Genomic DNA, 12,192 nt, shown 5'->3' with positions numbered 1-12,192 from the left:
CCTATAGGTGAGGAGGCGATATGGAAAGTGTATCTGCTAAAACGACCCCTTTTTGCTTGTGCTGCCGTGCCCGCGGCTGTGTGCTGCTGTGATTGAGCATGCGATGCAGGTACATGAACTCTTATTGCTTGGCGGAGACATTGAGGCGAATCCAGGTCCTGAAATCAGCCAACAATTAAAGCAAATAGCTGCGGATATAAAATAGATTAAGCAAAGTCGCCTGGCTAAAATAGACAAGAAATTAGACCTACTAACAAGACTAGAAGAAAAGGTCGACTGTTGTCAAGAACAAATAGCAAACATGAATATTCTTATCAATGACATGCAAGAAAAAATCGACGATCTAGAGAATCGTAGCAGGAGAAATAACCTGTTAATATATGGCTTACCGGAGGTAGAGGGAGAGACGCCCTTGATACTTGAAAGTGCGGTGAACAAAAACATAATTGTAGATAATCTAGAATTAAAACCAATAGCAATCGAACGTATACACCGAATTGGTAGAGGAGCGCCGAACAAGGTTAGGCCTGTAATTCTTAAGCTACTTGACTCAAGAGACAAATCTTCAATACTAAAACGGGGATACAAACTTAAAGATACAGGCCTATCCATTGGAGAAGACTTTTCGAAACGCGTACGCGATATTCGAAGGAAACTTTGGAACAGTGCGAAAACAAACCGACACAGAAATGAGAAAGTTTCCCTTGTTTTGATAAGTTATATATAAATAATCGAGCATATGTTTGGAGCAATGAGAAAGAAGACAAGGTACCACTTAATGAAGAACGCGTAGAAGTAGCTACTGCAGGTACAGCAAAGGCGGTGAGTGCGTCAGCGACCAAACAAAAAAGGAAACTACTACTCGTCGCACTGCAAAGTTAGCGAACTAACATTCCTCACGGTGAACGCAAGAAGCGTCATCAACAAGACTGAATCACTTGAATATCTCATCATTGATCATGAACCTGACCTAGCAGCCATAACAGAAACATGGCTCACACCTGATATTTTTGATCACGAGTTCGCACCGCCCAACTATTCTGTGGTCCGGAAGGACCGCCCCACACGGGGTGGTGGAGTGGCGTTATCGATAAAGAAGGGCCTTTCCTTTATAGCCCTTGCAGAGGTAAAAGGCGCAGAGGCCATTTTTTGTAAACTTCTTTGTGACGGCACAAGCATATTCGTAGGATGTGTTTATCGGAGCCCAAAATCTGATGATGCCTCTATCAGTGTCATTCATGATTACATAGAACGCCACGTGTTTGGTTCCCGCGTTATCCTCTTGGGTGACTTTAATCTGCCAGACATTAACTGGAATAGTATGTGCTACTCGTCATCAGCTTCGGATGCATTGTCTGACCTCATGCTAACCTTCAAACTTCCTCAGATCGTTTCATGCCCCACCCGCTCACAAGGAAATACTCAGAACATACAAGATCTAATCTTTTTCGGCAACTACTTTGACATAAATCACATAAAAACTGATGTTTTCATGGTATATCAGACCACGACGTACCAGTGTGCATCGTGCCTCTTGGTGGCAGCATAACCACTTATTCTTCTGTATCTGTAGTAACAGACTTCGAAAGCGCTGACGATAACAGCATACTAATGCGCCTGGCTCATGAATTCCAGCATTTTTCAGAAATTGACTCCGATGCTTCAGTAGTTGTAAATTCCCTTTGGTTTCACTTCAAATCGGTTGTACTTTACTGCATAACTCACTACGTACCTACAAAAACAAAGCGTCTTCCAAAAAATAATCCATGGATGACGCGAGAAGTTATTCAAGCAAAGCGACGTTTGAAAAGGTTACGTAGGGCAATAAAAACAAAAGGTGGTGGAGAATCCAGAAATTACCGGATGCCATCGCGGAATTCAAGCTTAAAGCTAAACGTGCTAAACAGCACTACTTTGATGTAACAATGCCTAATGTTCTTGTTAATAACCCTCAGAGGTTCTGAAATTATTTTCGTACTAATAAAAATGCTACATCACATCCTCTTGCGGAAGCAAAAACTGCTAAGGCTAACGCATATAACGATTTTTTTCGGTCAGTGTTTACTATAGATGATAACATTATTTCCCCATTTGCAACGCAACATCACGCGAAAATCGCTAAACTAGACATTACGGATGCCGGTATTTTCAATCTACAGCTTAAACTTGACCCCAAGAAAGGTAGTGGCCCCGACGACGTACCTAATACTTTCCTCAAAAGACATGCAGCGTGGTGTAGTAAATATCTTGGGCTGGTTTTCCGGAAATCACTTAAGACTTCACAACTACCTCATGATTGGAAAATTTCAAAGGTAATCCCGATCCACAAGGGAGGTAACACAACATTACTTTCAAATTTCAGACCCATTTCACTAACTAGCACGTCATGTAAACTTCTAGAACACATAATCTTAAAGCACATGACCGTATTCCTAGAGCGCATTAATTTTTTCTCACCCAACCAACACGGTTTTCGCAGTGGTCTATCGACAATAACCCAACTAACGGAACTAGTCCACGATCTTACTGTTACAGTTAATAACCGCGGTCAAACTGACTTGATTCTACTCGATTTGTCCAAGGCTTTTGACTGTGTATGTCACAGCAAATTAATAGCTAAAGTTGAAAAGGTTTTTGGTATAGGAGAACTTACTGCTTGGATAAAAGGTTTCTTAAGTAACCGCTCGCAATTTGTGGTTTACGAAAAAACGCTTTCCAACACAGTCGCAGTAACATCCGGAGTCTCCCAAGGGTCTGTGCTTGGACCATTGCTTTTCTTACTCTATATTAACGATATCACAGCTAACATCGATTGCAATATAAAACTATTCGCAGACGACTGCGTCATATACAGAGAAATTAGCAATTACGATGATCATATTAAATTAAATGATTCTCTAGCTGACATAGCTGATTGGTGCTCCAAATGGCAGATGCAAATAAACATATGAAAGTCCGCAATCATGACTGTAACCAGGAAAATGGTATCATCAATTTTTGTTTACGCAATTAACGGCACTCCACTTAACAAAGTTGAAGAACACAAATATCTAGGCGTCACATTAACCTCGGAGCTCAAATGGGACAAACATATTAGTAATATAATCTCAAAGGCGCTGCGCAAACTATTTTTCTTAAAAAGAAGCCTGGTGCTCGCAACCAAGTCAACGAAGCTGCTAGCCTACACATCATTTGTAAGGTCTGTTCTCGAATACGCTAACACAGTCTGGTTTCCTCATACACTGACTAACATAAGTAAGCTAGAATCAATACAAAGGAAAGCTGTGAGGTTCATCCATAACAAATATAGACGTACAGACTCGCCAACACATCTTTTAACCCAGTCCGGTTTGCGAAAGCTGTCCACAAGAGCGAAACACGCTCGCTTAAAATTCTTGTTTCAACTACTAAAAAATAACTATAGAATAGATACCTCCCAATACATTGCATTCTCCAAGGCTCGACCTACACGTAACAAGCATGCTCACACATTGACTGAATACGCATGCAAATATGACACATTTAAGTATTCTTTTTTCCCGCTTGCGATAGCAGAATGGAAACAACTTGATCCTACTATCACCAACATTGAATCATTATCCGAATTTATCTCACAAATAGAAAAAAAAACTGTGTGTGAATAACAGCACCTCTTATGCATACAGGGACACCGGCACAGATTGCTTTATTCGTTAGGAATTTTTTTTTCAGCTTATTCGTTTGCCATAATGATTCCCAAACACTCGTAGTTTATTTTAGTTACTTCTGTTTTATTACTTGCCCTTAGTAATATCTGTGCTATTGTTATAAAGCATCTTGCTCTTTTACATTTCTTCTTCTATTTTTTACTATTCCGCTTAATCTTAACATGGTTCACTTGTATAGTACTATGTATAACTTGCACTGCTTATGTCGTTTTTTTTTACTTTTTGTATAATCTATACTTTGATTTCCTCGCATTGTACAACTGAATTATTGCACTGCCCAACTGCCACGCACTCGAAGGAGAGCAGCAGTATTGAAAATAAAAATAAATAAATAAATATCGTATTCGGATATAATGTACACTCAACGCAGTAAACCGTCATGCGCACTACAGTCCTGAAATTCCCCACAGACGTGAGTAGATATTTATTTCGACGTTGTTTATTTTTCCAATAAACTACACGGCGTTAGTAATAAATCTCAGTACGTAGCTCAGTGTCAGTTATACAGGTCTGGGTAAGCACAAATACATTCACATAGGGCTTGTACGTAACCGGTTTCATCACATCCGAATTCAGCATTAAATCCGTTCCTGCTACCCACACCAGAATAATAGCTTTTCTGTTCATGCGTTCTTCGTTCAAAATCATTGCATTTCTGGCCGTGCGTGCCGGACGTTGAGCGATATCTTTTGTGCGTGTTTGTGTTTCCACATTTCTCTATCGATAATGGCCTTCTGCACGAGAGTGGTGATGGCAAGATAGAAAAACAAATTAAAATATATGTTTGATAGCGTAAATGTGGGGACGTGCTTTGATTTAGGCAGGAAAAGGAGAGGACACGCCTGCGTCAGAAGCAGAATAAGTTACCCGACATGGAATTTAATTATCGACGCCAGAAAAGGCACAGAGACGAGCGTATCATTTCATGTTTAACTTGTGTACTGGGTTTGGCGTTCTTTTCAACCTGGGACACTTCACCGAAATTAGCGCGCTGTCAGCCGTGAATAAAACTTTGACGGTTTAAACATTCCACCTTCGGGAAATGTCGTGTCGTTCGACCAGTAACGTCACCCATGTGGGGTATCCTGTATTGCGTTTATTCTCGGCAAAAGGTTAAACATTGGGCTGGAAATTTTGTGTTTGCTAGAGAAACTCCGACGCATAATACTTTGTTATCAAACGGCGTTTGACATTTAAAAATGAAACAGCCAATTTATTTTGTCAGCACATCCTATAGGGAGAGTATGAAAGGTCTCACAGTCAGAACATGAAGCTGATGATTGTGTAAATACCAGTCACGTCAGTAGCCGAACACGACCTGATCTGCTGTTAGGAAGGTAGCCAGAGGAACGGCACAAAGCGACAACAAAATTAACTCAGAGTGGTAAATTAGTCTTTAAACTTTGCTCTGGTTCATCTGGTTGTGAGAGAAATAAGCATGACATGCTGTAAGATCTGTTGTTGATAAATAAATCAAAAGCCTGATTCTTCTTTTTCAGGGGGGGGGGGGGGAGGGGGGCGAGACCAGTACTAGCAACTGTAACAGCAGTGGACCCAGCACCATTATCAGTGATCAGCACGAGTCAATCAATGTCACATGAGTGATTTAACAGTATTTTCCCGCATGTAGGCGATTTTGTCACGCGAAAACTCCTCCAAAATTGCTAAACTGAGTGTTTATGTGTTTCACAATGCCGTGCAGTCTTTGATTGATAAATAATGCAGCCCGAACAGACGCTAAATCCATTGCGTCAGAGATAGCTGGCACATGAACTTCGAGCTGACGTTACCGTTTGCCTTTCGTCTTTTCTTTCTTTGTCTTTTTTTATTATTGCTTGTTTATCATGCGGTCTCATACGGCAGTAGTGGCCGTTTCGCCAATGCAGAAGCTTAATTTACTAATAGAGCTTAGATTAGTGTTCGTGTCATGCACTTTCGAGCAGGCTAGTTCGTTCGCAGCCTACCACATGGTGCGCTCATACGACCAATCTGCTATTCCCTGCTTGTCAAAGACACATTTGAACGGCAGCGCAACCGTTCGGATACACTTTCTTCAGAAGAGAGAGAGAGAGAGAGAGAGAGAGAGAGATTGTATTCAAGGAAGGGCAGGAAGGTTAGCTTGCGATACTATGCTCTAGCCTGCTACTCTGTACAAGGCAAAAAAGGGAAAAACGGGGATGAGTGATAATGAGTAAAGAACAGTGGGACGCCTCCACGTGCGCGATCTTGCAACACAGCTAATTACACGGGCTCAATTCAGTGTTGTGGTACATAGGAGCACAGTGCATTTCTGGTCATATTTTCCCGTTCTCTCTACGGCGTCATATTTTTTTTTTTTTACTGCGACAGCAGTTATAATCTCAAACTGGGCTGGCTTCGTCTATCGATCTGTCCATTCCAATTACGTTTCGCTATCACCGTCAGGTCACTCCCTTCGTCGTCGCTCTCACAAGGTGCCTCCCGTATTTTCAACAATGTGCAGTAGTGAGCAGCACAATGGAAGCTATCGGCCAACATGCGCTCTAGGTGATGTGTCGAGTTTTGTGTTCCACGCAGACGTTGCGAGTGGTTGCGTCTTGCGCGATTTTCTGCGGCGACACCTAAAAAATACTGGAGCGAACGAAGAAGACGTTTGCGCATCGCGTCGCAAAGAAGTTTTGCTTCAGGAAGTGACGATGTACGCTGTGAGGACCGGCTGATGTCGCAGTGCAGGAGTGCAGAACCTCGTGTGTATCGCTGACTGTCTGCAAATTTTCCTTTTTTTTTTTGCGATGTTCAAGATGGTCAAACGCGGTCACGCCGGCCAAATAAGCAGTAAAGAAAAGAAAAACTTGGCAGTACGTGAAACTGTTCGTACGCGAGAAAGTCACCGTGAATACGGTGTCCGATTGCAAGACAGCAGTCGTAGCTTTCCACACACGCCTCGACTTTGGAATTGAGAGAAATTACATTCTTAGCACGTTCGCACTAAAAATAGAAGCGGGGGAAACACGAGTAGCGCATACCAGTCACGTACTACGACCAAAATTTGCCGATCCTTCACTGCAAACAAGAATCGGATGCCATTATTGTGATTACACCTCACCTCGCGGCTCGGGTTCAAGGGGTGCTAAAGCTTCTTCTGGGATCAATTGGTTCGAATAATTTTTTCGAGCAATGTACTTGCAACGCAGACAAAACACGGACCACTAATGCTGACATCTCTTAAATACGATTCTAGAAGTCAGGAGATAGCTTCGCGGTAAACTTACGGATTTATGGCGCCGAGGAGTCTTATTGCTTACCTCTAGTGGTTGGCCCAGTGGGCCACTCTGTGATGTCACATTGGCTCCAAATTCCTTGCTATAACCTACAATAAAACCCTGATACACATCATGCACTGACATCGTCTGACCAACAAGCGGCCATCTTTTTCTCCTTTACTGACCCAGTTTAACATTCGCGACAGCCGTCCACGCAAAAAGAAGAGCCAATAAAAGCTTTGTTTGAAAAATGCATAGGCTAGATAACTAACTGTCTGTTACAGTTACAAAGTGTGTTTCGTTTTTAATTACACGCGGTTGTGCACAGGACAAGTTTGAAAGTGTACGGAAGCACACACAACACAGGGTCGAGAACGGCAGACAATTAGGCGGTGTGATGACATTAGAAAATTTGCAGGCACAAGATGAAATCAGGTGGCGCAAGACAGGGGTAATTGGAAGTCGCTGGGAGAGGTTTTCGTCCTAGCTATGAACACAATGTTATGCAGATCCCACGCACTGTGGGAATGGATGTAAGCGGAGCTTTCTGGGCTGGTTGCTTTGATTGGCGATAATGCGCGGTGGTGTTGACGACGAAAGCTTAATTTCTTCAACGTTAAGTCTAACAGGAGAGTAGTGACTTGATGTTAAATGTTACCTTGCATGCGCCACTGCTGTTTGTCCGCGTAATACAAAGAACACATCGCGAAATGTGTTTGCTTAAGGCGTTGTTGTGCGCCATATTTCATAATCTCTGATAGTGTTGAGCTTTGTCATTACTTCACATGGCACATCGCATCGTGGCAGAAGTACTAAACTTGAATCGTATTATGGGAAAATACGTGTCAAAACCGCAATCGGGTTATGAGGCATGCCGTAGTGGCGGTCTGCGGATTAGTTTTGGCACCATGTTGTTATTTAACGTGTTCAAAAATCTAAGTGCACCCTGCGTTTTCTATTTCGCCTCCGTCGAAATGCGGCTGCCGCGGTCGGGATCCAATTGCGAGCTTTAGCAATGCCATAGCCACTGAGCTACCGCGGCGGGCACAGAAGCATTGATTTGACGGTCGACCGCTTTCGTAGTGTCGCCTGGGCCCTGCGCTGTTCTTTAATTAATGGGGTTCTGCTTCTGCATGCCCTGGAGTTGTCCGCTTGACATATCTGCATGGTGTTTATTCTTCAGAAATAGCAGCAACGCACTGTACCGTACCTTGAACTTAAGCTTTCCAGTTTCCCCGCAACCGCTGTCGTATAGTACTGGGGTTCCCTCGCCTTCTTACGCCACCTTCTCATATTCCTCTTCTCCTCCCTCCTCTCTGCAGTTCTACCTCTGGACTCACACGTTGGTAGAAACGGAAGCGCTGCAGTTTCGGCGATGCTTTTGAGGAGGCCACAGATAATTACAGCTGTAACGAGGCTAGTGTAGTGACGTCCAGAGAGCTGCAGAGGGCATTGTGTACATTCGACGAGGTGGGGTCTAAACGAGTTTCTCGCTTCGCCTTTGCTCTGTCTCTCGCTCCTGTTAGGTATAGACGTGCTCTGTACCAGCCCCCGACGCCATCTGCCTGACAGCAGCAGCCACACCAGCAGCAGTGGGAAAGTCGAAGGAAGAGGGGAAGAAAGGTTCGCTTTAAAAATAGCCGTTTTTTCTTAGGCGCCACCATATTGCTACGCAGTGGCGCTATCTATGGGCACTCGGCACACTGGCTTGGGCGAGCGCTTCGTCTTGCATGGCAGGTACACGCTCGGCGGTATTTTCTGGTGTTTCTTTTCGCGCTCGTGCGGTCCATTTAGTATTGCCCGCGTCTTCTACGTGCTAAACGGTTCTGTGAAAGGTGCTCAGCGGTTTAAGACGGCATGGCGAAGTTTCTGCAGGCATTGAGACGGACGGCGCACGCAGCGTGATGTGTGCGCGAATGTTCGAGCCTACAATGAGCCTCGGAGATCAATTCTGCATTTCTGAGTGTTACATTCACTAATGTGACCCTATTGCAGTATTATCCTCTAGTTCTATGCTGCGGTTTAGGAGCAATGAAACATACGCGACGATCTTAACGGCGTGGGTACCGTTATGTTACTATAGGAGCTGTGCTGGTATACTTTGAGACGCGTTCAAACTGTTAGCGGCAGATTACATTGCGTTACTATTTCGTTCGGTTGATGAGGTTTCCACAAATGAATAAAATAGTTTCGGTTAGTAAAAACGACATACCTTACAGTGTGAACCATACTTGTCCAGCAAAGTCACCGTTTACGAACTGCGCGACCGTCCTAAGCAGTGGTAGGTTCTGGATATCTTTGTTCTATTATAGCGGACGGTCCAAGCATGCGGCATCAACGTTTAGAGATCTATAAACGTTGTGGAGCATGACTCTGTGAGCTCGTATTGAGTCGTTAGCCCGTTTTTTTTTCTTTTTCGAGAAAGAGGACGATAACCGACTTTTAACGCGATAGCGTTAAGGAGCTCGTGTCGCAGAAAAGCCGCTGTCGTCGGTGTTGGCCGTGAGCGAAAGATCCCGGAAGGCAATTCACAAATAAAAACAACTTGCAAGGCGGGCTGGCTGGGAATCGAACCTGGGTCTCCGGAGTGTGAGACGGAGACGTCAACACTCAGCCACGAGTTCGATGGTTCAAAGCGAGACAAAAGCACCTCTAGGGAATTAGGTGTTGCCTTAGAACCGTGCCGTAGAAAGTTATACTGCGGTATATATCGGTAAATATGAGCATGTCAATTACAGAAGTCGCATAAACGAGTAGCGAAGTACGTTTCCGCTACATTTCTTCTGCGCTTGGCGCACACGCAAAGCCATCTTGCGGCAAACACAGAACACCCCCTCCTCGCAATGTACGGCGCTGCCCCAACAGGTGCCGTGCCACTTGCCCGCTTCTCCCCTTCGTCTCGTTTGAGCGCATTGGGGCTGTGCGGGGACCGGTGCGAGGATGCCCCAATACCCTTGCGTTTAATAAGTTTTCTCACTCTCTCCCCTTCCAACTTCCAGCGTACGTCACTCGAAGCCTCGTGTTTAGGCGACGCGGCTCCTCATTCCGCTCACAGCGTGATTCCTAGGTGCAGCGTCCGATGCAGAACGCCACTGGCGCGATCGCTGCGCCGTAGCGCGTCTGGTGGTAAAGCGTCCCCTGGGATGTGTGCCGTGCTGCTGGCAAGGAGTCATGCGTCTGCGTGGTGCTCCCAAGCGAGATAGAGGACGATACCATCGAGGCGTCAGCCCCATGATCGCATCCGTCTTTGTATGACTAAAGAGCATGCCGAGCGAATGAGTGGGCGGTGCGAACGGGGTGCGATAACGATACCGTGCTCCACTCTTGAAGGCGAAGGTGAAGCGTCTTCCAATTTTTTTTTCGGTTGTGTTCGTTCCGTTCTCTCTAAGCACTCACACGTAATTCGAAAACTTTGTCCTCAGAAATAGCCATTGCATTATTTTTATGCGATTCCTCTCTTATATTATCGCTTTACAGGAGAAAGAGGCAATGCCGAATCACATAGCTTACATATGTATCATACCGATTCACCAATCGCAGTGATCGCTGTGTTGAGCATCGCCATCGGCGTCATGCAGGAAGGCTAGCATAGACATATACTGATTTCAGGCCTACTAGACTCGAAATGCGTCAGAACGATGCCGCGTATCACAAATATCTTATAGCGCCTGCCGCTTTGATGTGTCGTAGTTGTCTTAGGTTGGCCGTGGACGAGCATGCGCTCTTATGTTTTATCTTTTACTCCCTCAGCCAAGCGATCAGATAGTGAGCATTTATCATTTCATGCTGGTAATAGAGAGGGACCGGTTCTCTTCGTTAAATTAAGACCGATATACTCAATATGGTTCACAACACGTACAAACAGCCGCCGCTGCTAATGCTGATAATTCACGACACCCGTCTGCGCCCCCAAGAGATATTTCCGCGTACTATACATCGGTAATATGCATAGAAAGTCGTCCCTGACGACCTTATATGAACGGACATTGCGTAAATTTGGCAAAGTAAGATCTCAAACATCTCGAAATCGTTCTGCAGCACGCGACAGCAATACTTTCAAGCAGCGCCGCGCCGGATCGCCCAAGCCAGAGAGGAGGAAAGTCTCGCCGCGCGCCCTTTCCTCCTCGCCCGATGAAGCGGTCTATAGACCAGGACATGATAGCCTCGCACCCAGACTAACCGAACGCATACTCTCGCACCCGGGTTGCCCGGTCGACCGGCGCCATCTTGTACTGGGCTGCCAAAGTGTGTTCGCCGGCGACCGGTAGACATGGCAAGCGTTAGCTCTAGGACTCCAAAGTGCGGAAATGTGCCCGTTCACGCGGATCCAAAGTACAAGAAGTCATCTGGGCATCATTGCGTCGTGTTTGGATGCCAAAAGAACCATCGCAAAAGGAGCAGGTTGCTTAGCGCTGTTTGCGAAGAGCACAACACACGTAGGGAATCGTGCCGGTGCGGTGTTTTCAGCCTGCACCGATTTCCATACGCAACGAAGAATGCCAAGCTGCGCCACCGGTGGGTAGCAGCAGTGAATAGGAAGAACTACCAACCCAGTGAAAATACATGAGTGAGTATTCGATCTGTGTATATTTTGATTCAACTTTGGCCCCTACGAACGTAATATGTGCAACACGCAGGTTTGCTCCGAGCACTTTCTGAACAACAAGCCTACAGAGAAGATTCCCTTGCCGGTGCTTCGCCTTGGCTATTACAAACAGGCAAGCCTTTTCGTGTTTTCAGTAATGCAGAGCCCTCGACAGTTAATTAAGCGGAACCGTTGAGTTTGCGGTTAGCGATACTTGCAGCTGGTGCACGGCATGACCATTAAGCGTGAACGACAAGTTGTAGGCAATAGAATGTTGCCCTGCTGGTGAGCGTTATTGCTATGAAAGTAAACCGAAGTCTGCTCGTCACGTAGCACGCGTCCACAAAAACGTAAACGACGACTGCTCGTCGCCGAAGGTGTTCTTGCAGCGCGCCTGTCTTTACGAGCTGGTGTTGCAGGTGTCATTCGTAACGAATTCATTTGAGCCTCCTGAGCTCTAAACTGCGTGCGGGCTGTTATGCGGGGCAAAGCGCAAGATTTTTCCGTTCTTATAGCGAGGAAAATAAGGTGGTTAATTATTGTTGTATTTTGTAACAAAATTTTGCTCGTTCTCGCCAGTTTTCTTACTGATTTTTTTTTTCTAAAGGAGCGCCAACAATCCGATATGGCCTCGCACAAGTGAAACAGGTCTGATACC

This window comes from Dermacentor variabilis, chromosome 8 (assembly GCF_050947875.1).
Source record: "Dermacentor variabilis isolate Ectoservices chromosome 8, ASM5094787v1, whole genome shotgun sequence".
Lineage (NCBI taxonomy): Eukaryota > Metazoa > Arthropoda > Arachnida > Ixodida > Ixodidae > Dermacentor > Dermacentor variabilis.
Note: the sequence above shows the minus strand (reverse complement) of the source record.